The sequence below is a fragment of the Haemaphysalis longicornis genome, unplaced genomic scaffold (assembly GCF_048455015.1).
Source record: "Haemaphysalis longicornis isolate Haplotype H1 unplaced genomic scaffold, Haemaphysalis longicornis Haplotype H1 scaffold_1, whole genome shotgun sequence".
In the NCBI taxonomy this organism is placed as follows: Eukaryota; Metazoa; Arthropoda; class Arachnida; order Ixodida; family Ixodidae; genus Haemaphysalis; species Haemaphysalis longicornis.
Window position 1 is genome coordinate 56,574,647 of NW_027526203.1, and position 26,748 is coordinate 56,601,394.

Below are 26,748 nucleotides of genomic sequence, written 5' to 3' on the forward strand. Positions count from 1 at the left end.
CTCGGAAGTGTATGGTCGGGTCAACGCTTCCTTTCAGAGTTTGTGTTAACTGGCCCAAAAGGCGGGCGTTGAAGCATACCTGTGCGTGCTTTCTTTTAAATTATAGGTTCCCGTTTACTGTGTGTCTGAACTGAAACGAATTTTTTGATTGTCTAAGGAAAACTCCCGTCTCGAGGCGAGCCCAAAAAATAAGTATAAATTGAGTGGAACTTTCAAGTTCTTTCCTTCTCCCGCCGAGGTGTGCGCGAAAAAAATATGTATAGTGACTAGAACTTTCGAAGTTATTCTTACGTAATCAATTATTGTGTACCTAAATGTGCATCTTGCACGTTTTTTTCCTATTCTGGAATGTTACATGCCTAAATTTGCATGTCATATTTGTGCTTAGAGTCCAACAGAGTGTACATAAAATGTATGTGCGTTATATTTTGTGTAGTGCATGTGTTTTCATGACTTCGAATCAAAGATGTCTTCATATGAATTTTGAATAAAAGAAAAGCGAAAAGAATGTTTGTGTAATGCTCCAATTATTATCGCCACAAAGACAACAATTCGACACCAGAAAACATACTATTACCAACATGTTTTCTTCGTTCAATTGTTAAACACGTTACTCCACACACATACCAAACGACGGGCGGTGACCATTCCGAGGCATCGCCGCCGCTCGTCCAACTTTCGCGCCTGGTGCCATTGCCGAGCGGCCCATGAGCAGCGACCGGCGGCAGGCGCGGAAGTTGGGCGAGCGTCGGTTGCTGCGGCCAGCGCGCGGCGGCCCGGACCGGCCGCCGCAGAAAAAATGACGTCATCAGCGTCCGCGACGTCACCAACCTCCTTTCCCCCTCGCCACTCGTTGCCATGACGATAAATGCAACGTTTTTCAGACGCCACGTACCACTAGGGGAGGATTTCGCGCTGTTGGCGCGAATTACGCGGGACCACGGTGGATGCGAGAGAGGCCGCCCCGTGACTCGGGCACGTCGCGAGACGACGGGCGACGCGTGTAGCACGACGAGGCGGTGTTAGCACTTGCGACGAGCGATGATGCGGCTTCGTTGAGCGGGGCTGTTACCCGACTTGTACGGCTTCCTTGGTGCTTCAACCATTCGCAGTCAAACAAAATTATGCTACACGAGCGCGCCAAAAGCAGGTAGAAATCACTGTAGAACACATGCTACTAACCTGGAATAGTGCCGAAAGCATTGCGGGTTACGGGAGAAGTCGAAAATAACGAACTCAGGCAGCGCCTTTTCAACACATTATTGCCGGAAGAAATGCACACATTTGCTTTCACACCACAACACTTGTATCCCAGCCCGCAAAGTTGGCTTGATTTCCAAGACGCAGAAGTCCGGCACCTTCCAAGTCCACGGTGTTTACTACTCACGATAGAGGTACGAAAAGGCTGCAAGTCAGCCCACCGAAGGTTACTTTTTTTTTTTTTTGCAATTCAGACACGTTTCTCTGCACTGATGAGGCCACGCTGTTAGTCGATTCGTACATGTCTGCAGTGATGCCGCTGACCAAAGAAGCGAAGTGCACGGGACGTTGCTTGCCGGCCTAGCATGCCCACCTCGACGCGCCGGGCGGCGGTGCGCCGCCGTTTGGAAAGGCGGTTGTAAACAAACGTTTCGTTTCTGTTACGTCAGCCGACTCCGCAGCCGTGATTGGCTATCCGATTTTGCAATGTCGTCGCGCGACGAGGGATTTCGGTCCAAGAGCGATCGGCCCCGCCGTCGCTAATACGAAAAGCGACGGCCGGCTGAACGCTTTGCGACGTCGCGTGGCGAGTCGCTAGTGGGAATGTGCCTTAACGCAGAAGACTTCAAGGTAGCGAAACTGTACGCAACCTTCGCGACCATCACGACGGTTTAATCTGCGATTGAAGCCGATTTGCTTCTATTTCGCTGCCGCAACGACCTTTACTCCATCTTTGTTGCTCTAAGTGTGAGCTTCTGTAATTCTTTTGTTTGGAGCGATAATCACCTTGGAGGGGCATTTCAAATGCTATGACGTGTCTTTCTCCTTCCAAGGAAATGTTGCCACGATTACAGCGAATGCTGGCGTCTTTCTCCTTCCGAGCAAGTGTTGCCACAACTACTGAACGCTAGAGTTCTTTCTTTTTTGCCGATCTTGGCCAATTTCCCTAAGTGGTGTTGCGACCGAGCGGGGGCACCCGATCCTTTCTCCGTGGCCTTCAACATACGATGGGTAGCGTGTATGGTGCGAGCGGCCAGCCGGTGTTGCAGCCGTGAAGAAGTCCAGAGCAGTAGGGTAACGAAACTGTTTACTTCATAGCGAGAGGTGAGCCGAAGCCAAAAAAAAAACATACAATGCCCTGACGCACGAGGTTACAATACAGGACGCGAGCAGAGCGACCGCACGGATTCGCTGCTCCGACAGGAATGAATATCAGCGTTTGTGCTGCTTCTTTTATACCCAAAAAACGCCCCCAACAGTAACACGCCACGAAATCATAGACACACACACGCAGTCTTTCCAAGATCGCGAGTCATCTTCGCCCCTTGTGGCGTCCGAGAGAGGGGGGAGAGTGTCCTTGAAAGGTGCCGGGGTCGCGCTATCAACTCTGATCGCGCTGATAGCGAAACGGCTAAGCCGGGAAGGTCAAGCAGGTGCCTGAAGGGTGTGGCGCTGGCAGCTGCCGGAAGCAAGTTGCAAAGCGAGGTGATTGACCCGGCATGTCGAGACACGAAAGTATGATTCACCAACACGCGGGCGCACATGGTCGATTCCCACGTGGTCGCTGATGCGGGAAAACACGTGTTGCTGGCCGATTCGTAACAGCTTCTCCGCCGGGGGTCCGAGATCCCGATGGATAAGGGTCTGCAACCGTTGTCCGGAGGGATGCTTTCGCAGTGAAGTGCTCAGCAGACGCTCGACTCCAGGCCGGGGCTGTACGACACCGTGCTGGAGCTTCACAGGGCCGATCACTGGACGAGTAGTGGCTCCCCAAGAACGTCTCTGGCTTGGACAGAACAACACAGGAAGACACAACCGCATCGCCGGCAAGTGCGAAGACAAATCCACACTGAAGATCTACCAGGCTTTTAGTTGCGAAAAAATACGCTCATAACTATCTACACTAGTTATTTTTTTGCCCAGCAGTACTTTAGACAAGTGCACAAACCTGAAAGGTGACATTTCGCGAGATTGGAAATGTCCCACACACACAAAAAAAACGTAATCATAAAGGCGAAACCTGCTTCAGGAAAAACAAAGAAATTTGAGAAAGTCAGGCGTCTACAGGCCACTTCTCGCGCCGAGAGCTGCGATTTGAGCTCTCGTCAATGCCTTGAGCCTTTCCCTTTCGGTACCGCACTTTAGTTGCAGCCGTTCTCTCAACGCTGCTGTGACCGCGTGACATGACACCGGTCGTCTTGTTCGACAAAGGTCGAGCGCGCGGAGGAGCGAGCGGGATTTTCCCCCGTTCATACGTTGTGCGCGCACTGCTTCTAGGCGGCGTTCCCTCGGCGCGATGCGAGCTCACGGCTTTGCTCGCACTGAAACACGCGCCACAATTACGCGCTGAAGTTTTTGCTACCTCCTCAGTGCTCGCCTTTTTACGAACGCGTTCGGCAAGCAAACGCCGGAACACGTTTGCGTTCTCCCTTCTAGGCTGGTCGGTTCCCGACTTCGGTGCAGCCACAGGCGACACCGGAACCTTAACTAGTTCAGCCGATGTTGACCTATCATCGGGAGCCTTAGCTGGGAGTGAAACGGGCACGACGAGCCCATTAGACACCTTGCAGTTCCCAACAGTCACTACCTCGTCGTCCCTCGCGCTTTCAGCGACAACCTCGGCACGCGAAGACCGAAGCGTGTTTCCGTTCTCCTTCCTTCCTGCCAGAACCACACTACACCTAGGCTGCCCTGTTTCAAAAGACGGCTCAGTTGCCCGCGAACTGCGCGCGTTCGGGTCGACAACCGTTTTCAAGGGTTCCCGTGATCTAGCGCACTTTGAACATGGCGACGAAACATCTCCGCTCACCGTAGGGACCTTACACACAGTGTACTTACGCTGCCCTCCGTCGTGAGTCTCTAGAAATGCCCCATCATCGCTTTCTGTCTGAGTTTCGCCATTCCTCACAGAGGTGGCGACCCTATCGTTACTCGAGCTCTTCGCAGCGAGCCCCGCTGGTTCTTTCCGCGGCAGTTTCTCAAAATGGTACCCCTTTTCCCTTAACAGCTTATCCGACCTGTTCGAGAATAGGTACTTGTACTCCGGAAGTAGTTGTGGGGATACTGCTGCGTGCGTCACAAGTTCACCAAACGGACCTCCGATGCTGACCTTAGCAATCGGCAGACGAACGTTTCGTGCACCTACGGCTGGCTTCACCCAAACACACTGCCCAGTTAGCTGATCCGGTTCAACGTACGAAGGGTGGACCATGTCTACCGTCGCTGCGGAGTCGCGAAGAACTCTGCACGGTTTACCATTGACGACTAGCTCCCGTACGTACGGCTCTAGAAACTGCCTGCTGTCCTCACTCTGATCTAGTACGTGAAATACTAGTCTTCCTTTCTTACAACTGGCAGCGAAATGTCCAGTCTCGCCACAGTTGTAACATGCAGCCTGTCGGCGCGCCTCGAAAGCTTTCTTTCTGCGCTGGTCCTCAGCGTCTGCTGCTCTGTCTTCGTTATCGTGGCCAGTTTCTCTATCCACGAGAACGACTTCCCTTGCTCCCCCGTCTACCTGGGGAGCTCTGCCTTTCGGCCCTGACTTATCAGGCCTCGGCCTGAACTCTTTGTGGCCGTCTCTCGGCCCCTGCGCACCTCGACGTGCGACGAACTCGTCGGCTAGTTGAGCTGCCTGATCCACAGTTTTTACCCCTGGCCTATCTTGCACCCAGAGTCTCAGGTTCTCCGGTAGTCGGCGGTAAAACTGCTCAAGACCGAAGCACTCAACTACTTTGTCGTGCTCTCCGAAAGCTTCTGCCTCTTTGAGCCACTCTTCCATATTTGCCTTCAGCTTGTAGGCGAACTCCGAGTACGACTCGCCTCTAGCTTTCTCGGCTTCACGGAACTACTGGCGAAATGCCTCTGCTGACAGCCTGTACTTACGCAGGAGGCTCGACTTGACTTTCTGGTAGTCCTCCGCCTCCTCCTTTGGCAAGCGGGCCATCACGTCGGATGCCTCACCTGGCAAAAGCGTAAGCAGCTGTTGCGGCCATGAGTCTCGGCTAAACTGGGCCCTCTCACACGTACGCTCGAAGTTGACCAAAAAAAGACCGATGTCTTCTCCTACCTTGTAGGGTCGCATGAGGTCACACATTCGCAACGTAGGTCGCTCAGTCGCCGCAGACTGCACGCTGCTGCCACTCTGACGTCTAGGTCGAGACGCCTCGACGCTTCATTTCTAGCTCATGCTGTCGCTCCCGTTCCTTTTCCTCGCGTTCCTGTTAATTCTCGCTTTCTTTCCTCGCGTTCCTCTTCGCACTTTGTTTCCTCACGCTGGCGCACAGCCTCTGCAGCCTCACGTTTAGCGGTTTCCCTGTCATTGATCGTCTCAATGCACTCGGACAGCTCGTCATCGTCAGCCCCAACAGCGAGTATAGCCTCTATTAGCTCTGGCTTTCTCAGCGCGTCCTTAACATCCAAGCGCAACTGTTTTGCAAGCTCCAACAACTGCGGTTTTTTCAACACTTTCAAATTCATGGCCGGTCTAGCGTACCGCTTTCCCACTGTTCCAAAAAATGTTTTGCACGAATAACCCACTCGACAAAAACACACGCCCTACCAGCTATCCTCAGAAGCCTGGTAAAACTCAGTGAAGAAAAGTCCCGCACTCACCCTTGACCACCGCGAATTCTGCGAAGTCCGAAGCCGCCTTGACGTCCGTGGTGTTAGGTCTCGCACCGCTGGCTCCAGGTGTCACGAAGTTGTCATCCGACCGCTGCCAACCAGTTGTTGCGACCGGGCGGGGGCACCCGATCCTTTCTCCGTGGCCTTCAACATACGATGGGTAGCGTGTATGGTGCGAGCGGCCAGCCGGTGTTGCAGCCGTGAAGAAGTCCAGAGCAGTAGGGTAACGAAACTGTTTACTTCATAGCGAGAGGTGAGCCGAAGCCAAAAAAAAACATACAATGCCCTGACGCACGAGGTTACAATACAGGACGCGAGCAGAGCGACCGCATGGATTCGCTGCTCCGACAGGAATGAATATCAGCGTTTGTGCTGCTTCTTTTATACCCAAAAAACGCCCCCAAGAGTAACACGCCACGAAATCATAGACACACACACGCAGTCTTTCCAAGATCGCGAGTCATCTTCGCCCCTTGTGGCGTCCGAGAGAGGGGGGAGAGTGTCCTTGAAAGGTGCCGGGGTCGCGCTATCAACTCTGATCGCGCTGATAGCGAAACGGCTAAGCCGGGAAGGTCAAGCAGGTGCCTGAAGGGTGTGGCGCTGGCAGCTGCCGGAAGCAAGTTGCAAAGCGAGGTGATTGACCCGGCATGTCGAGACACGAAAGTATGATTCACCAACACGCGGGCGCACATGGTCGATTCCCACGTGGTCGCTGATGCGGGAAAACACGTGTTGCTGGCCGATTCGTAACAGTGGGTATACTTGGCTTGATAAACGTGCGCCGGGAAAGCTGGGCGGTCGCCTCGAGGCGCGCACACACAGGGACTCGACATTTTCTTGTCTTTTTTTAACTGCCGGGTGGTCGCCGCGGTCTTGGCCAATCACCCTAATTTGATATGCTTGGCTTGACAAACCTGCGCAGGGGATGCTGGGCGGTCGTTGCTGAAGAACGCACACACAGGCGCTAGGAATTTTCTTGATTTTGTTACCCGCCGCGGTGGCTCAGTGGCTAAGGCGTTGGGCTGCTGAGCACGAGGACGCGGGTTCGATTCCCGGCCGCGGCGGCCGCTTTTCTGATGGAGGCGAAAAGCAAAAACGCCCGCGTGTACAAGATTTCGGCACACGTTAAAGATCCCCAGGTGGTCAAAATTAATTCGGAGCCCTCCACTACGGCGCGCCTCATCGCCTGCGTTGCGTCGGCGCGTTAAACCCCACAATCAATCAATCAATCAATCAAAACATTCCGATTTGGCTGACTTTTACTATAGTCTTCCGGCTCTTCTCTCTGATGTTTTCTTTTTTTCGTGTTTTTTTCTCTCTCACCCATTAACCTAGATCAAATTCTTTCTTCTGCTCCATTATTTTGCCTCGCATAACTGATTGTAACCTAACTCTTCTTGGCCAATCCCCCTAAGTGGGTATGCGCCATTTTTCGGGCCACCACCACCACCACCGCATTTCGTTCCACGCCTGCAGAGGTGTTCGGACCCCGGCCTGCCAGAATCCTTCTTTTGCGAGCGGAAAGCACGGAGGATGGTGTCGTTTCTCCCTCCGAGGAGCAGCATCGGCGATTGCAAATGCCGGCTAGGGCACCACTCGTCTTCGGGCCAACTTCAGCTCAGAGCAGCCTGCGCAGGTGAGCGTCCCAACGATGCTCCACGAACACGTCGGCGGCCTCCAAGCCGCTGGAACGCAGATGGCCACGCTGCGGGCCAGGAGGACTACGACAGACTGCGGCCGCCGTCCTCACTTCATGAGCACGTGATCCTCATGTGCTTCAGCATTGACTCCCCCGACTCCCTAGGGGCATTATTGACAACTGGATTGTGGATGCACGTCACTCATACGCCCACGCGCCGTGCCACGCCCGACGTCAATTATTAGACGGGTACGTCGAGTGCTTCGAGAGGGAGGAGAATGGAGCACGAGACGCGTTTGAGACTGCAACGAGAGCCGCTGTGCGAGTTAGCACGTCGAAGAACTGAACGCATATTCTGTACTGAAATTGTCGTTTGCGAAACGTTACGGAATATTTTTCGTAGTAGCGCGAAGATTTGAACTTTCTAATACTTAATGCTAATAGAACTTCGATTTTTTGAAAACTTTGGCTGTTTCTTAATATGTCGCCGGGAAGAATTTGTGTTTGGTTCGTGAACGCGTGGTTCTTACTATCTGTCATGCAGTTTTAAATGAGTTAGAAGTGACACATGTTTGGGGTCCTTTTCCCCCACGCCTAATGACATTTTTTATAGAAGGGCCCCCAGTGCAATGACGCCACTACAACGGCCTTAAAATAAGTGCCGTGGAGCCACAAGACCAGACAGCAAGTGCGAAAGCAGAAGAGCGACAATTGCGTTGTTGGGGGTCGCTTTAGGCTCCAACGTTCCAGTCTGTTTACCCAATATATCTGGCAAGGCGTATTCTGCAAAGTTATGTATATACCGTGGTTACTCACAGAATGATCCCACTCTCGTTGAAGGTAGATTATTTTATTTCCCGAGGAATGAACGCACCTAGATTAGCCGCAGCAATATGTCGTGTGTGTGCAAAGTCTGGCTGCTTATGGCCGTGCGTACCCATGTTTCCTTCCCTTTCGAAGAGGACACGGATACGTTATTCCGGCAGACTTGCCGATATTCTCGATATCGGCAAGCATGCGTTCAATATTAAGGGGGAAGAAACTCTCACAAAATTCAGATAATGCAGGGTGACCAAAGTTAAGTCGACAGGTTTTCTTTAAATTAGGTGTTTAATTTTACGTGAAGAAAACCTCTACTGTGAGGTTATGCGCCCAGGAAGAAACAGAATGAGGTGCTAATTATTGATCCTGTGGCTTAATAACCTAAAATTTAATAATTAACTTTTTAGGGGCTGCAGTGAATAGGCATGTTTGTATTGAGAAGTTAGAGGCAATCGTGTTTCCATGCAGTTAACGTTAGCAGAATTCTTCTAGTGCATCAGTACTCCGAGATATCGAACTGCAAAGTTTAATTGGGTTCGCATGATTTCGCATGCTAGACAGTGAATGCAGGCGCAAAGCTCCTCGCTTTTGTTCTGTGTTTCGATAGCGGTTCCTAGTACTGCAGATTGCGATAACGCTAGCCAAGACTAAATGGGTGCCAGTTATCACTTTTTCCTATGCCTCCAACCCTCTGTCGAGCTGTGGACGCGCCACCGTACACAGCTGGCGCGTCCCAAAAGGGAGGAGCCTTGCGCCGGTCTTCACTGCAATGCATGCGTAATCATGCGAACGGCAATTAAACTTCGCAGTTCGATATCTCGGAGTACGGATGCGCTAGAAAAATTCCCCCAAATATAACTGCGTGGAAACACAATTGCCTCTATCTTTTCAATACAAACATGCCTGCTTAATGGAGTGGCTAAAAAGTTAATTATTCAAGTTTAGTTAATCAAGCCACCGACATGAATAGTTACCACCTCATTGTGTGTACCCCTTGGCGCATAACGTCATTGTTGCACTGGTCTTCACGGCATCTAAGCGTCTAATTTTTAAAATACCTGTCGACTTAACTTTGATCACCGTGCGCGCGCGCGCGCGCACGCACGCACGCACGCACGCACGCACGCACGCACGCACGCACGCACGCACGCACGCACGCACACACACACACACACACACGCGCGCGCGCGCGCGCGCACACGCGCACGCACGCACGCACACGCACGCACGCACACGCACGCACGCACACACACGCACACACACAAACGCGCGCACGTTGCTGAGTCGGCCGATGTCCTGCACTATACCACTGACAGCCACTTATTTGTCGAACTGTTGTCACCTCGCAGCGAACTCGTACAGGCGCGTTCAGTAATTCAGGAAAACACGGCATTTTGCGTCACTTTGCGAAGCGGCTGGCGGCGGTGTGCTGAGTTTTTATGTTTTTATTTATAATTTTTATTATGTTCATGAGAAGCATCGTAAAATTTTTTATCCACAACTTACTTGCATTTTCAGCATTCAACAATGCTTTGCAAAAAATTTACACAACGCGCGCCTAAATTTACACGAAAAAAAGTGCGATAATTACGCCAGTAAACATGCTACACGTATGTAAAATTTGGAACCTTCTCCCGCACTCACAACTGGCGATTTCTCTCAGAATGCGGACTGTCCAAAGCATTATTAAAGCACTTCAGTAAGGGGATGTTACGCACATTGAATAACTTTTTAGATGTACACGCCCAAGATGTAGCGAACTCAGAACCGTCAATGCAAGACCGTCAATAACATCACCAAAATTTGTCGTAAAAAATAAGTTTCTGAACAACCACCCAATCGGGAAACTGCCCACAAAGAGAGCTGGCCGCAAAGTATTTCGTGTTCCTCGGAATCTCTATAGTAAGAAGTCCTACAAGAAGTGTGCCATGTCGGAAAGATGCGCCTGATGATTGCCCTCGTACTGTCATCGTGCTGTCGCAGTGACAGCACGATGACAGTACGAGGGCAATCATCAGGCGCATACGATGACATTTGGGATGTCATAAAGTACATCACAAATAAGTCAGATGGCATGGCAACATGATTTTTCAACAGCAGAATATTCTTGTGGGGCATTCCTTCCGTGAGTTCATATACACAAATCTGGGAACGGTGCGGACACAGATGTAGTACATGGCCGAACTGCGCGTAAGGAGCAACCCCGGCAGACCCTCCCTTCCCACCCCCCCTCCGCGGAATAAGGACTGCGCCGGGGCAATTTATTGTCGAAGGGCCTGAATTTGCATGATTATTGGTATCTGGATACATGACTCATTGCTAGACTTAATTCCCAGCTGTATGGTCGTGAGCCCAGAGAGATAACTGCTACTGGGTTGCTTTTCAAGATAACAAACGGACTGAAACAACAAACGTACCTCATGGTTGGTTGCAGCAGTGTAGAAACCATGTTGATGCTCCTCCTTTCTGTGAAGACGACGAAGAAGTAGCGTGTTACGAAGAGGCTCACCTCCCGATTAGAAGCCACGCATAGCGCAGGCGAGCTTTGATATATCTGTTGAGAAATAAAGAAGCGCAGGCAGGGGGCGGCAGTAGGAGAAGAGGAAGAGGAGGATCGAGGGCGCTCACTGCCTTGCTAATCGACTCGATCACCACATCGGAAGCCAGACGCTGGTCTTTTTTCGTTACACATTTTCTGGTGCCGAAACCCGGGAACGACGGACCAGCGAACTTCACAGCATATCGCCTTCAAGGTAGTGCGTGGCCTCGGTACGTCAGATCTTCTCATTTCTGAGTCCTCACCCTTGAACGGTGCCTGCCATGGCTGCGTGCTGGACGCAGACCCCCCGCCTAGACCCCGGAGATGAGCACCACCCATCGGAAAATCCCGACCCTTGCTTCGCTGCGCTCCCTGGTTCTGATGACTGGCAGGTCGTAGAAAGACTTCGAATTTCGCGGGTCATCCTCCGGGCGGACATAACTGCATTAGCCAGTACAACTGTTTGTGCCTTGCAATCGTTCACACCGAATATCAGTATGCTTATGGATTTGTGCCATGAGGTAGAACAAAAACAGGATCAACTTCGAAAGCTTGACGGTATGATTCAGAACCTTCTCGACTTTGACACCTTCGTAAAGGACTTGGAAGAGGCCGACGAGTGCTCATACATGGTCAGTCGCTCTAAGGTTTCGCTAAAGGAGCGAATCTCTGAGGAAACTTTGAGAAAGGCGGGAACCGTGACGAAGACTTTGTCGCCACCTCAAAAGAAGCAGGGGCCTCTCAGAGGTACCATCTCCCAGAAAAAGGACGCGGCCAGCGCAGTCCTCCCCTTTGAAACAAGGGCTGCCTTCAAAACCGTGGGTTCGTCGTCGTCTGTGGAAGAGAGTATAGACCAGCACAGCGACCCTACATTTCCAATGTCGTCGGTAAACCAGACTGCGGGATGCACCAGCACGACCGAGTTCGGCCAAGCAGCTGGCTCCGTGGCATCCCGCCGAAGCCAGGACAATACCATGCCAGACTCGGATGCGCTCAGGGCCAAGACCAAGAAGCCATCGCGCATGGGAAATAGTCGGATCAAGACAATGGATGAATGGCCTAGTAGTGGTACCGGGTGCAGGTACAGCAAGACATTCACTCGTGCACCGCAGGTACCCAACGTGTGGCTCGGCAGCAAGTCTCGGAACACGCAGATTCAGGCATGTGAAAGTGAAGCGTGCGTTCGACTACTAGAAGCAAGGAAATCCAGCGCATTGACTACGATACAGACACAAGTGCGAAAAACTCATCCAGGACTCAGAACAGAACATCGAAAGCGAACAGAAAATGGAAAAGGGACCGCTGACCAGAAGATTGAGGCTGCATCCAGAATACGATTTATCCATGCTCACTCGAGGACTAATTTTGCCTCCTGCGTCAGGCACTCCGGTTCGAGCAAAACAGCGTGCTCCGTCGTCATTGTTCTGTTTTTCTACCGCCGCACCAGTCATTTCCTGGACGGGCGGCACGTCACCAGGGACCATTGTCCGTCGCACCTCCTTGGGGAGCGAACAACTAGTCGAGGTTGCGATGCGGGTAGTAAACAGGGCCGCCTGAGGTTGAATGACGGGGCTTGCGTTAGTCTTGGCTCGCAGAGAAGCGTACGCGCGTTCGCAGGGCACAGATACGCTCGTCGTAATCGATCGCTTCCAAAACGTCGGCATCAAATTCTTCATCCCTCAGGTTCTCCTGAACTTGAGCGTCGAGTTTGTGAAGGCTCACTTGTTCATGCAAGATGAGGTCGAGGACATTTTGTCTGTCAAGGGCCGTTGCTGCCTGGCTACGCAACCTTCGTATTCGCAACCCCAGCGTCTTGCTTCATCGACTGGTGTCATGGACGCTCTTCGTATTCGCCGAGATGTCCTGCGAGCGACCATCTCCGGGACCATGACAGTCCTCGACGCCTTGCTGCGTAGCCTATGGGCGCTATCCGAAACAAATATTTAAAGGCGAAAACCTTAAATGAGTACTGAGACAAAATTTCAAAGCAGAGATAACTATGCAAAAAGCTTCCCTAGCATATGGAGATATCTGTCAGGAAGCCTCGACAGTAACCGTTCAGTCTAACATGTTTTAAATCAATTTTAATCTTTGCACGCACGAGAAAGCTAGCTCATAACGAGTAGCCTTTTGACACCAGAATCAGCATGAATGACGCGTTGAGCTCCTCTCCCCACACGGCAGACCTCGGGGCTCCCGTGACGGCCCCTTGGCTATGCCTCGGGCTAGTCTTGGCGTGATGTAGCAAAGGCGCTAACTCCTGTTGGAGCGCACAGTTCGGCCTTGTGTATCGCGTCACAGTATTCGGTTCTGACGCCATGCTGCCCGCGCCCTGCCGAACATTGTCGGTCTGGACGCGCTCGCTCGCTCTAGGCCACGCGTCAAGACCGGCCGCGGTGCGATAAGAACAGTGTCGTCAAAACCGCCGTCCTGTCATGGCGGCCGCCTCGCTGCTCGTTTCTTCGAAACCGAAACTGACACGAATGAACCAGGAGTAAATTGTTATTTATGCTGCAGTCGAGAAGCTAAGGTATCATTTTAAAGAGAAGCTTTAGTGTCCTTACTCATGCCGTTGTACGCCAATACGCCCTTCAGGAAAGCCAACTTTCTCCGACGATTACAATGAATGATCGTAGGTAAAATGAAAGGGAAAAAACGCTTCCTGTGGACGGAATCGAACCTGGGTCCCTCGCGTTAGAAAAGCCGGCGTCTAGCCATTTTTTCCATCTCGACATTGTCGAAGTGAACGCCAAGCAGTAGGTACCGATTAGCGCCGTATATACTACAAAGCCAACGTTAGGCCTGCACAGTGCACATCCGAAAGTTACCGTGGGTATTTTAGAAAGGTGGTGTGTACCTCCAGAGTAGCACATATTTGGGGTGTGGGATTGGCCAACCAAAGAATCCATCACGAGAAAGCTTCACGTTCAACCATCGTCGTCGTTAGACGGAGGGGTGCATGATTTTGTGTATACTCAGCTCGTAGTCACCCATAGCAGCGAAAAAGCACAATGGGGAAATTTTCTGTCGGGGCTCCTCTAAAGGAGCCATGAAGAGAAAACACAAGTTTGGTTCATTAAAAAGATTGCCTCGTTAGAATCACACTGACACCACTTTTAACGTAAACTTCGCTCAAATGAGCTACATGGTTAGGAAAAATGGCAATGGCCATGCGACCCACTAGCTCAAATTCCCGCAACAGAACCTGTGATGTCATACCACACAGCTCTGCGAATGGCAGAGGGCGGCAAAAGCAAACGAAAATTAAGCAGAGCCCATAAGCTTGCCGAACGAGCTATTTGCGCTTAAATTTAGGGAACATTCTTGTTAAAGCCCCTAGAATGGTTGGAGAAACAGTGGAAGTTACGAAAGCCCACGTAAACATAGAAGTACCGATGCGTACTGCTGTTGGTACTGAGCGCACTACGCTTGGTTTAGCTGCGCAGGACTGCGGGGCTTTGGGGTTGTTTCTGACGACACTGGCCCATTGACGCAAGTGACGATGTCGTACGTGACCGTATTTGTCGAGCGAGCACCATGTTTCACGAAACGATTATTTTCCCCCAGAACAAAAAAAAAGCCAGGTTTAAATACGGCTTGCCACGCTATGGTGGCGCCATCCTAGGTTCAGTACCATAAACAAACGCGCGAACGCCGCCGTAGAGTACATGAATGCCAGCGCCGCTGAACAGGGTGGACACACCCTTTGAATGGTTACGTGCCGCCTTAATTGGGTCAATGTGCTCAACGCGTTGTTCTTTTCGTTTTCCACGAGACCCAGTAACGCGAAGCAGATAAGATGATTCAAACTTCGCCAGTAAATTGCATTGCGGCGATAATTTTAGCGCGGTTTTGATACAATGACTTGCTTCGGCGGCGAGCGAGTGACCCAAAATGGCGGCGCCAGCGTATACGTGTCTCCACCCTGTACGGCGGACGCGTGAATCAAGGTACCCTAGGCTGCAGAGCGGTCGGTTCCTGTGATGTCTTTGCAGGCCATGAAAACACAGGATTTAGCGGGAAAATCAAAATTTTAACTTAAATTGAATAATTTATCAGTGAATAAAGCATCGTCTGTATCCGGACAAGCACTGGGGGCACTATAAAACACGAAATCTTTCGAATAAAAGAAACTTGCACTTTGTCTTCATGGCTCCTTTAAGTATCTCATTCTGCGGAAAAGCGGTGTCGTCATTAAGGCGGGAACCTTAAAGGAGCCATGAAGAGAAAACACACGTTTGGTTCATTTAAAAGATTGCCCCGTTAAAATCATACTGACACCCCTTTTAAAGTAAACTTGGCTCAAATAAGCAATACAATAAGAAAAAAGGGAATGATCATGCGACCCACTAGCTCATTTCCCGCAACAGAACCTATGATGTCATTCGAGCCAGCTCTGCGATTGGCGGAGCTTGGCGAAAGCAAACGCAAATTAGGCAGAGCTTATAAGCTAGACGAACGAACTATTTCCGCCTAAATTTAGGGCACATTCTTTTTAAAGCAGTAAGAATCGTGGGACAAACCGTGGAAGTTACTAAATCACAAGTAAACACACAAGTACCGACGCGTACTGTTGGTACTGCGCGCACTATGCTTAGTTTAGCTGCATAGGACTGCGGGGCTTTGGGTTTGTCTCAGACGACACCGTCCGATTGACGCAAGCAAGGCTGTCTTACGTGACCATATTTGTCGAGCGAGCACTATGTTTCACAAAGCGAGTATTTTCTCCCTGAACAAACACAAACCAAATGCCGAAAACGGCTTGCCACGATATGATGGCGCCACCTAGGTTGACTACAGTGTTGTACACGTTCCTCTAAAATAGGAACGAAAGCTCGTTCCTCGTTCCTTGCCAATTTTGAAACGAGTTCCCGTTACAAGTTCCTCCATTTCGAAAGGAACGCGTTCCAGTTCCACTTCGAAAATTGGAACGTGTCGTTACATTAACGTTACAATTAGGTTTTTAAATTAAAATATAGTGTCGGATAATCCTGGGGCGAAATTAAGTGAGACATTTAAAACTCACATCGAACTACGTATATTATACGAATATTAACACCACCGGCAGCAGATTATCTGGAGATAAATATAATCAAAAGAAACGCTCCTAGGCGAATTATTTTCAGGGAGCACCGGACAAACTCCAGATGGCTCTAAGACATTTCGGTGCAGGATATTTCGGTGCGGAAATTTCGGTGTACGAACATATCGGTGTACGGACATATCGGTGTACGGGCGATTCGGTGTACGGACATATCGGTGTACGGGCGATTCGGTGTGCGGGCGATTCGGTGTACGGGGGATTCGGTGTACGGACGTTTCGGTGTACGGACATTTCGGCGACCAAATTTTCCGGTGCTTGCCTGTTTGCGACAAGCGTTATATTTTTATTTCCCCTTAACGTGGGTTATGGACAACAATCTGGAGCAGTGAATTTATTTTTTTGGTTGATGCCATGATCGATCTTTGCCAGGTATTTTTAGAAATTCTACATTTATATATTTTTGTTTAATACCTCTTCCTTGGGACACCTGTTATGCAGCCGATTGAATTCTTTAGCCCACGTTTTTTTTTTTCATTTATGACAGGTTGTTAATTTATATTCGCTCTTTTTTAGCTAAGACAATTTACCGGGGTTGACGATGGTCTACTGCCTCTTTTGTATTTTTTTTAAATTACACACCCTCAAATTACAAAATTACATGCACACTCTCAATATACAAAACGTAACAAACATTAGCTAGCCCCCCAGAATCAAGAAAACCTTATGAAGAGTATTACGTAGGCTGGGCTGCCTTGCTAAAATTAATTCGCGAACACTGGTCTAGGATATTGTCGGGGAGGAAAAACGGGCCTTTTGGAAAACAACCGCAGGTTCTAATGTCCTAAATGCTGATTAAGCGCGTACCGGTTGTGCATACAAATTCCACCCATTGTGTTCGGGACAACCAACCTTCGTTTAATGATTACAAGCCTAGATTTACCACATTTTAATTCTTTGTTCTAACGCCCCCCCCCCCCCTCCCACCTCCCGCCTGTACGCTCGAATCTCGACCAGATTTCTTTTTCAGACATATTATTTTCGGTTTCCCCTGAAAATCCTACTGGCGTGGGGGAGTTCACGGTCTCCGAAGCGTCACCGCAGTGATTTTTTATTTTTTATTTAGAACATAGTGCTAGCCTCTTAGTGGAGGCTTTTGCAGGAATTGGGTAATACATTCAGAACAATGACGTAGCACACTTCGCGTTTAAAACAGAGAAAAAGCTTAGATTCACCGTGGGCGCACGAAACCTCTATGATGTGACACAAAAAGCCACCCAAAAAGCCGCTGAGAACACAATGGCCACTATCGTTTGCTGGCTACGCCCTTCCGCGCGTCGCGGTCATACCGAAGGCTCCCCACTCCAGGAATCCCTCTTTCTGCGCCTTCAGCCGCCCCCTTGGGAATTAACTCATCAAGTCGCGCATATCATAGACACCCCAGGCATACATCGCTTCCTCCCATTGTAAGGAGCAAAAAAAAAAAAAATGAATAGGCTAGCGTGACGAGAGCGGCAACAGTCGTCTTCAAGTTTTCGAAGTCCAGTCGACGCAATGGTGAAGCACAAGTGACACCCCTCTCTCTCTACCTAGAGGGATGATTGCCGGCGGGGCTCAGCTTTCCCCTCCTCTAAGTAACGCCACCGTAAGTGCGATTGTTGGTTTGTTTGTTTGTTTGTTTTAAGTAGAACTGACACCGAATGCAACGAAGGCGAGATTGATTGAGAGAACAATTAAAACGAAATGCACACGCGCTTAATCGACCTCGTTTTTCTGTTGTTTTTCGCGGAAGTTTTGCTGGGGGGGGGGGGAGCAAGAGGAATAGTCTAAAAGCAGCAGCGTCTTGCACCGTTGGGTGAAGTGAAAGGAAAGCGCTTTGGTAACACTTAAAGTATTAGGGTTGTTCACATGAATGTTAAAATAACAAAAAATTGTAGAACGGATCCAAATTAACAACGTTAATTTTTACCATCTACTACAGAAATTGGGTTTCACGTGGCAATGCTCCGCCAGGGTTTAGCGTTGGTTTCCACGAACGGCGGCGCAAGCATAAGTCTCGAACTTAAAATCATATCAAGTCACGAAATTACAATATTAAAGCTAAAATTTTCAAAGAATGCCTGGGACATCTCCTCACTCAAAATGTCTGGGCCAAGACGTCATGACCAAAATGTCTGTGCACAGAAATGTCCACACCGAAACGTCCTGGACCGAAATGTGCGACACCGAAATGTCTGGATCCCGTTTAGCAGTCCGTCCGTTTCGTTGGCTACGTTTTTACCGGGTTTACCGGGACCGGTCTGCTCCTGAGCGCGCGGAAGGGCGAGTAGGAAAGGTGCGCAGGCGCGGACATGGCGAAGGCAGGCCCGCGGAACTAATCCCCCTACCGCGACGAATGCCCAAGTGCCCAGCCGGGTCCTGGTCAACCCAGTAACAACGCATACGACAGAACGGACGGACTGCTAAAACTCTCTATTCTTTCCCCGCCAGGGAACAATTCTATCGGCCAGACGCGCATTCTGACCTCCCCAGACAAACGATGAAGGGTGAAAAGCATTCTCGCGGCCGTCGAACGCCGCGTAAGCAACCAGCTTGAAAGCGAGCAGAAGCTGCGGCCTGCTGCGTGGTTATTCTTCTGCCTTTGAACTTCGAGGAAGCACGTACAGCTGAAGGGCGGGCAAACTGACCATCTTATAGGAAGATAAACGCAGTAGCGCTTTGTGGATTTTTGTACTCCAGCCTTGGCATCAAAAACAGCCAAATCCTAGCGATGTAACGGCAGGAACGCCGTTCCTGCCGTTCCTTCAAAAACGTAACGAGTTACCGTTACAGTTCCACCGACCCTTAATGGAACGGTGGCGTTCCTCCGTTCCTCCAAAAAGGAACTAGTTCCAGGAACGCCGTTCCTTGTAACGCCGTTCCGTACAACACTGGTTGACTAACAGTAAACGAGGCTCCGCGCGGGAGGAGAAGAGTGGAGTATGGCCGTGCCGCAATCGGCTGCAGAGCGGTCGGTTCCTGTGACGTCATTGCAGACCAGGAAAACGCACGATTTGGCGGGAAAATCAAAATTTTAACTTATATTGAATTATCTCTCAGTGAGTAAAGCATCGTTTGCTTCCGGACAAGCGCTGGGGGCACTATCAAACACGAAATCTTTCGAAAAAAATAAACTTTTACTTTTGTCTTCATGGCTCCATTAAGCGCCCCAATCTGTGAATAGCCGTCGCCATTGTACTAGCAGTTGTACGGTGACGAAAACCGCCCGTGTTGTAAAGAGAAAATAAAAAAACGGGATCCTATGGGATTTAAACCCGCGTATCTACAGCAGCAGCCAGACGCGTTACCACTGGGCATCCAGAGCAATTTTTTTGTTACATACAATGATACAAATTTAAGCGGTTATAAGGCCCACTCCATAAAAAGTATAAAACATTCACGTTTAAGAAGGGGAACTATTCAAAAGTTCGAACTAAATTTCCGGAAGGCGCCCACACTCATACAAAAGCTTGAGCCATTATAGGGTCTCACTTTGGGCAGCATGCACGCTTCGGTGCCACGCACGTTCCTCGTGAAAGAGCGTGTTCAGGGAAAGACGAGGGCCCACATGGAGTACAAAGACATCATACGAACCTGCACTGTCTCTGTCCGCCGGAAGGAACCAAAGATTATCTTGCGTGATGTCTATGTCCTTCTTCAGTGCCCGTTTTTGATGTCCAAGAAGAACACTGCGTCTCTACACAGCTCAGAACAATGATCTACAGTTTCAGGTTGATTACATAAACGACATTTCACAGACCATCATACAAAATATCTGTTAGAACGTAGCCACGTTTTAACAGGAAGGGTTGACGTATGTAATTTAAAAAGAGATGGTCTTCTCTGCCGGTTGAGTCCACGTATATCCCACATGTGATAAGACAGTGTCATCCCTAATATTGAAGTATCCGTGGCTTACGATACATAGGTGCAGGCATTAGCGCACCCAGAATTTTTTCCTGGGGGGGGGGGGGGTTGAAATTTTGACAACAAATGTAAAATATAATATATATAAATGTAAAATTATAAAAGAACAAATATATAGACAAATGTAAGTAATACAAATAAATAATAATAAATAACCATAAAGCCGAAAATATTTAAATCTATGAGTTGGCGAGTTTTTATTATTTTTGCTCGAAAACATTAAGCATTAAATCAGCCGCCATAACATATACAATTCGCCTGCAAGAGGAGTATAATAATGGGTGCACCTTCGCATAAAAAAAGAAGATACGCGAAGCCTTTTGCCATTGCCCGAAGCCCCGGACCCAGGTTTGGAAGTAGAATTGGCAGGAAGGGATGACGGGAGATCAGGTTGGGGAGGAAATATAAATAAAGCATTCCTGAATGCCTTCTTCACTGATGAAGTAAAGCCAAGAGTAAAGCACGTGCAGTCTCTTCGTGACGTTTATTTTTACAATATTGCAGAGAGAAAAAACTTCGCTGTTCAGTTGACTATTATGTAAAGACGAATATTGTCCTTTCTCTGCCGCTACCGTAGCTTGGTGGTCGGCAGGGAAGCAGTCGAGAAGTTTCAGTATTTTCAAGTTAACTGGTTCAATATACTAATAACATTGGCAGATCATTAACCCATACAAATTTCAAACAATACACTTATTACATGAAACGAGAAAATAATCAAGAGAGCGTACGTAGCAACAAAATTTGGCCAATAACTGTCGCTACGGCAGCATGTTGGTCGACCGGTGAAGCAGTCGAGACGTTAATTTACTGATCTAATTTACTGATGACCTTGTATGATCTTGAACACATACAAATTTGAAACAATACAATTATTACATCAACTAAGAAAACCAGTAAAGAGAGCAAGAGTACTTAACGGGGCATGGCTGACTGGATCGCGGCCTCCTGGCGGAAGGGCCGGACAGCGGGCGGCCGCGTTTCTCGAATTATTTCCTCGTGCAGGCCCCCCTTGCAGCCGGCGGAGCGGCGTTATAGTTTCTTCAAGTGGACCCGTGGAAGAAAAGCAAATTCTGTCCCCACTTTCTGCAGCCAATTCGGGAGACGCTTATGAACACTAATCAGCCATGTTCCCGCCAAAGAGAAAATGACTAATGACACGCAGACACGAAGTTTGCATTGGAAAACGCGCACTTGCAGAATTATTGACGCAAAGAATGTAGTTCAGACAAAACACACCAAAGTAAATAGTGGAAAAGACAGCAAGGTCGTTTGAACTAGACCGAGTGCCCGGAGCCCGAAACTGGCGTGCGCCGACGCCACGGGGGGTGTGGAACGCCGCTGCCGCGCTGTAACCCAAGCTGGGCCGGTGGCTCCCCGTAACAGCCGCTTCTTCCGGTCGGTCGGCGCGCAAAGACACACTCCGTATGCATTTCTTAGAAAACCTGGGCCTTGGCGGCCGAAGAAGTACTTGAAAGAAGAGAAAAACAAATTGAACGGGGGCTCCGCGACAAGAGCAAGAGTACTAAACGGAACATAGCTGATAGTGAGGGTGTGGACCAACGACGGGCAGCAGCGTTTCTCAAGTGAGACACGGGCGCCGGCAGCTGTTCCCCGTGAACCCGGCGGACAGGGCTTTGACCGGGTCATTGAAAAGTGCATTCTGGGCACATTTTCCGCAGTCCATCAACCATGGTCCCGCCAACAACAAAGGAACCCAACACTAACAGACAAAGTTTGAACCCGAAAACGCGCGCTCCGGTAAAATAATTATTCACGTAGACGAAAAAGTTGAGACAAAGCAGGGAATTAAGGAGTGGAAAGAGCAGGAACGGCCGTTGGAAGTAGAGAGAGGGCTCGGAGCCCGGAGCGAGCACCACAGGGGGTGCGGAATCTTCTACAACGCGGATACCCGATACACTGCGACACTCGGCCAGGACGGTCTCCTCACCCCGTAGTAGCCGCGCCTTCCGGTCAGTCGGTGCGCAAACACAGGCTGCATGCGTTTCTAAATTCTTATTAAAACTGGGGCCTTGACGCCCGAAGTAGTTCTAAGCAACTGGGAAAGACAGCAAACGCAACGAGGGCTTCGCAACACATATTTGCCGCTATACCAGATACTAAAAAAAAGGGCTGTTCACCTGCCTACTAACTACAAAATACGGTTTACACGGCAAAGCCAGTTTCGAGGAACAAAGACAGGGCCCAGACTTAAAATACGCCTGAGTGTGAAAGTTTACTCAAATTTGATCTATCTGCAAGTGAACGAAATCTGTTCGTACAGGTTGGCACAATTTGCACCGACCAGTCAAACTAACACATATTTCTGAAAGCCTTTTCGACAAAACATCCTTGTTATCCCTGATCACTGGTTTTCGTAACTGCGCACGAAGCGTTGCTGCCTTCCTCGCTATAATGGTACAAAATCAGTCGATATATATAAAGGAAACCCGAACCTTTTTTTATTCAACGGGAGAGGGAGGGCTCGTACAGTGCTTAGTATTGAAGGAAAACAGTTGTTTAAGCTTTCAAATGAAATAAAATAACTTCGATCCCAACCTATGAGAAATTTCAGTCTTTTTTTTTCTAGAAGATGACGAATGATACAAATCTCGTGATGGAAGTTCCGTTTAGAAGTTCAGAAAGTGGTATAATCTGGCCCTACAAAAATTGTGCTATTATTTGCGGTTTAGCGTGATCTATATATGAGGCGTGTCGTAGGGGGAGGGTAAGGGGTGGCTACGGAATCATTTAAAACCCCCCGGTATTCTTAAGCATTCACAAATTTTCTGCCCACGGACACTTTTTGTGTCACGAAAATTTTTTCTAGTCCTCCCACATTTCCCCATCACTCTTCCAACGCGACTGCCGCACTTGCAACCTCCCTCTTACTACCTACCACTTGGTGCACTCGTGCCCAGACAGCCCTAAACCCATCCTTAACCCATCACCTGAGCAGTGGGAGTCTGCGCTGACCAGCTCGTCTCCGGAGCAACAAGAAGCTCTGGTCAACCAGGCACTGGAATCAGCGCGGGCTGGCGGGCTCCTGGACTTGGGAGGCTGACCGCTTTCCCTCGTACTCCTTTCTCTTTAAGATAAATAAACGTTTCTCTCTCTCTCTCTCTCTCTCTCTCTCTCTCTCTCTCTCTCTCTCTCTCTCTCTCTCTCTCCTTTTTCTTAAACTACTTCAAGTTATACGCAAGTTGGTCCAGTCTTAAAAGCACAAACCTAAAGCTCGTGCTCTAGTTGTATTTTTTAATGCCGGTCATACAATATTCTTCTTCGAGATATAACTGCTAATGTCCAATAATAACAGCTTTCGAGACTACACACTTCGCTCGGTGAACTTGGGTTTCAGTTCGGTGGGAGAGGCGTGTGGAGGGGATTTGGGTCGACGGGCATCTGGGGGGGGGGGGGTTACAACCCCCAACCCCCCCCCCCCCCCACCGTGGGTGCGCCACTGGTTGCGGGGAACAAGTTTTCCAGTAATACACGAGTTAGCCGGTTCCTAGAGAGGCCAAACAGGCATTCCCGTGAGAAACACGCTTTTACTGACTTGAATGTTTCACTACTTTAAGGAATACCAATGGATCCCTAGCAACCATTGGTGTACAGGAGCAAAACATACGGGAAATCAGCACCCAACCGATGTTGAAGCACAACTTGTAGGAACGGGTGGTTCGTCTTTCTAAAGAACAGAAAGTGGGAAGCGAGTTAATGAAATGGGTGTGAAGTCCAAGGCCTCTATATTCTAAGGGATGGAATAGATTATCAATAGATTATCTCTGGGCATGGGCTCAAAGCGTGAATTCCGTACAAAAGTACCCAGTACCCAATGCGGGGCTTGCAGTTTATTCCTGACAGCGGAATCCCGACGCGTTTCGAGCGCTAGAAGAAAAGTTGCTGTCGTTGCTGTTCCTTTGTTCATGGCACGTGCCCACTCCACAAATGTGTGAATTGGAAAAAGATAAGTTGTAGAATACTGCGTGCCCGATGCCGCGTGAGTAAAAAAAGTGCGCACCAGCCGCGCGTTTGGTCCGCTAGGGGGCTGATACAGCCGTGTGCACCTCGTCTCGGCTCCTACTTCATGACCAAAAATTAGCGGATCCACCTCAAGAAGCGCCAAACCTGTACAACCACAAGGCTCCTAACCTCACGCGGCAACACCCGGCACCCAGGTGAGCCATTAGGACCCAGAGAACAACGAAAAACTGGCCTTCAAAGATCTCGCCCCGCCACGCCAACGCTAGGCCTACTTTGTAGGCCTAGCAGATGCAGAACAGCCGCCACGTCGGAATTCCTCGCCGCCACGGCGTGTGAGCCAGCCAGACTGCCCATAGAGTTTCTTACAGTATACACTAGAGAGGAATCTGGCGCTAGCGTCTATGCGGCTCACATCAAGGTCGTCTGTGTCGTCATGGACCGCCATTATACATCGCGCTCGCCTTAGTTTCTTCATTGGCTTGGATTGAAACGTTTTAGTGACCGCAAATTTAAACAAAGTGCCAGAAAAACGCGAAGAATAGTGTTCAATTATTTAAGTAAAAAATAAAAACAGGCTGTTTTAAAACTAAGAAGAAAAGAAGTAAAGCGTATTTTTGCCGGAACGGTTGTGCCTGCTATTCCGCAGGCCAAGGTTGTAGTTACGAACAATATTATTTGGGGGGTAACTCATTATATACTGTGATTTTAATAATTTTAGCATTATTTCAAAAAATAAGTTGTTTGAAGAGTTTCGAAAGTTTTTTGAGCGTGCCTATGAAAACGTTGATTCGTGGTGAACCGGTGCACCGCGACCGCCAGCTAGTTTAACAGGAAAAATGAAAACGTGGCGTTAAACAGTCGTGGACGATGACAAGATAGGACAAGGTAAATATAAATGGTAGCGAAGGTTCGGGCAAAAAGCGGTTGAGAACCTATTGCCAGCGACATCAGCATGGGGGCTTATGGGAGTGGCGATTGAAGCGCGACTAGGTGAGGAGGAAACAAACACTAGTAACAAAAAACCAAGTTTTGTTCAACAATAAACAACAATTATATTTTACGAACTATATTTATTTCTGAATCACATTGTTTAGGCACAGTATATAAATCATTTATGAAAATGCCGTTCATTCTCAAAAACCGTTTTTTTGTAGCGCCATCTGAAGAATGGCACATGTCATTGCTTTGTGATGCAGTCCTTGTAGTGATCGGAAAGGCGCTCCTAAAGTTCGTCTGCTAGGAAACGCCCCTCGCGTGTTTTGGTGGTGCGCATTTGCATTCGTTTTTCCTTGTTAATTTGGTGTGCACTTAATTTTTGCTGTGCCTGGAGTTGCGAGGTGCGTTGTAACGTCGGTGAACACTAGTAGTACCGTGCCCGGCAGGGACGGTGAACTACGGGGTGATGCTGCCAACGGTTGGAGCGGAGCGCTTTCGTCGGTACCTACAGAAACGATGTGCTGTACAAGTTGCAACAGCAACTCCCGTACACCTGGCGTTTTACTGCACCATTTTCTTCTCATTTCCACAGGTAACGCGAAACTATTGTACTGTTAATATGTGCACGGGGGTTGTGTAAGGGGACGTGGTGGTGCTTCGAAAAAAATGGGTCTACAGCTTTGTTATGTCACAGTTATCTCTTGATTTTACTTCAGGCTGGCTCAGAGAAAGTTGTGTCAATTACTCTAGGACTTCTCGGCGTAGTACCACTCGAATTTAAACGAGTCGTTATAATTGTCTATCTCAGTGTCTTCTCTATTGCATTACAACGCTTGTAGTGCTCGTTGCTTCCCGCACTTGTATGCGCAAGCAGTATTTCCATCGCAGTACTGTGTTGTGCTGCTCCGTGCGGCGCTGCTGCCAGATCTTTCCTGCTATGTGCTTTTACATACTGCCGTCGCTTTCTTTTGCATTGATCCATTTTTCCTCTTTTTACTTATCTGTTGCGACACTTGCCTAATAATGCAACCAGGAAATTGAAGGCGTGAATGCTGAGTGAACTTCTGTAGAAACCCTTGTCTACTTGATAAGACGCCGGGACAGCTGCAGTGTGCTCGCTGCACTTTCGTGAATCGGCATTCCTGCGGCCCGGTTTTCTACGTCAAGATGCAGTGCCTAGTTCTTATCTCTTGTTTCGAAGTAGTTCTGCTGTTGACGCTTTCATTGCTCATAATGCTATGTGTTACCGGTAAAGTCAATTTTTCGGGGCGTAAGGAAAATCATAATGCATGTAGTGCCCACGAACATTTTGTACTTATTGTATACGTGCTCATTTTGTGCAGTGTGGTAAATTTGTTTTATGTTCATCCTGGAATAAAATTCAAATGTCTTGATTATAGCATGACTATGCGTTATTTCTTCTCTTAGAACAGAAGTACACAAACTGCAAGCATTATATAACCTTGATTTATACTTAAGGCACGCACGCCTACCTGCGTATGTGCGACGCAATTAAACTTAGCAGTGGCGTTGGTCGAAATTGGTATCGGGGAAAGGAGTGGGCACGTTTTTTTATATAAAAGGGGGGCCGGGGAGAGTGGTCAAGTGTCATTTTGGGCTCTGTACCACAAGGCAGAAAAAAAATTCTGGGGGGGGGGGGGGGGGGGGAGGTACGTTTGCCACCCGCTGCAATCAAAATAAACAACTGATTGCTTTTATACAGCAGTGGAAGGCATGAATACAGAATAAAGGTTCAGAGAAGATGCAAGATGCTTTTATAAACCCCGAGGCGAATCATACGACAGTATGCTAAAGTGCGTTTCTCTAGTCACGAGTATAAGCTGGCGTTGACTTGAAGCACACACGCCAAGGGCTCGCCAACTTGCGTCAGATGGCAATGACATGAGCCCTCAGCGATCAGAGTCCTGCTAAGGCTATTTTGAAGTCAAATTTTCCCGCTAATGCCACCAAAATGACGTCACTTTCTGACCGGATCTTGCG